Here is a 1677-nt window from a genome sequence, read left to right on the forward strand (position 1 = left end):
GAGATATGCAGATGATACAACCTTGCTTGCTGAAAGTGAAGAGGACTTAAAATACTTACTGATGAAGATCAAAGACCACAGCCTTCAGTATGGGTAGAGTCTCAATGTAAAGAAAACAAAGATTCTCACCACTGGAGCAATAAAAAACATTATCAACAGAGAAAACATTGAAGTTGTCAAGGACTTCATTCTTTTTGGATCAACCATCAACACTCATGGAAGCAGCAGTCAAGAAATCAAACAACGTATTGCATTATGCAAATGTGCTGCACAAGACCTTTTAAAAGTGTTGAAGAGCAAAGATTTGAGGATTAAGGTGTGCCTGACCCAAGTCATGGTATTTTCAATAGCTTCATATGCATGTGAAAGTTGGACAGTGAATAAGGAAGACCGTAGAAGAATTGATGCTTTTGAGGTATGGTGTTGGAGGAGAATATTAAAAGTATTATGGACTGCCAAAAGAACAAACAGATCTGTGTTGGAAGAACTTCATCTTTCATACTTCGGACATATTATCAGGAAGGACCAATCATTGGGGAAGGATATCATGTTTGGTAGAATGGAGTGTTGTAGAAAAAGAGGAATACCCCAATGAGATGGATTGGCACAGTGGCAGCATTGATGGGCTCAGAAGTAGCAACAATTGTAAGTTTGGCCTAGGACCGGGCAGTGTTTCATTCTGTTGTACATAGGGTCCCTATGAGTTGGTACCAACTCGATGGCACAAAACAACAACAGAACCCAACCTACTCTATTAGGACCTTATGTTAACCTGGTGATAGCATCTTCAAAGACTCATTTTCCAAACAAGGTCATATTCCCAGGTACAGGGATTAGGATTTTAACATATCTTTTGGTGAGACAGAATTCCTTCCATAACAGCTATGTTGTTGTTAAGTGCCATAGAGTCGGTTCTGACTGGTAGTGACCCTGTAAAGGGTTCCCAAAGGGCAGTTGGTGGGTTTGAACTGCCAACCTTGTGGTTTGCAATGTCTATCCTATAGTGCCACACTAGGAAGGAAATAAGCAGGGTGATTTGAACATACTTTAGAAAGGCTTCCCTATAAGGTGACATTAGACTGAACTGTGATGGAGAGAAGGAGTCTGTGAAGAGCAGAAGGAAGAATGTTCTGGATAAAGGAGCAGCAAGTACAAAAGGTCCTCAGGTAGGAAAGAGTCAGTGGCTTTAAGGAACTGAATGAAGCACTAGAAACTAGAGGTGGTGAGTTGAGGCTCAGAAATCAGACAGGTAGGTAAAGGCAAGCCATACAGGCACTGAGAGGCTAAAGCAAGGGGGTAGGATTGTATACCAAGTGCAATGGGAAGCCACTGGAGTTAAGAGGTCATTCCATCAGGACCAGAACCCTGTGACCCTACGGAAAAAGGCGGGAGTGGGGGAGAGATAATTAGATTTGACCATATACAATGGAGTCACATTTAAGAGGTGGGCATATTAGATTCCACAATTAGCATATAAGACAAAAATCACATGTAGCCTATAGGACTCCCACACAGAGCATGATACATTTGCATTTGTGTGTGTTCAGTGCTTACAATAATAGGTATGCTTGTATGCACTATATATGTATATATTGTTGTTGTTGTTGCTGTCAGGTGCCATCGAGTCGGAACCGACTCATAGTGACCCCATGCACAGCAGAACGAAACAATGCTCGA

Source organism: Chrysochloris asiatica, unplaced genomic scaffold (assembly GCF_000296735.1).
Source record: "Chrysochloris asiatica unplaced genomic scaffold, ChrAsi1.0 scaffold00106, whole genome shotgun sequence".
Classification (NCBI taxonomy): Eukaryota; Metazoa; Chordata; class Mammalia; order Afrosoricida; family Chrysochloridae; genus Chrysochloris; species Chrysochloris asiatica.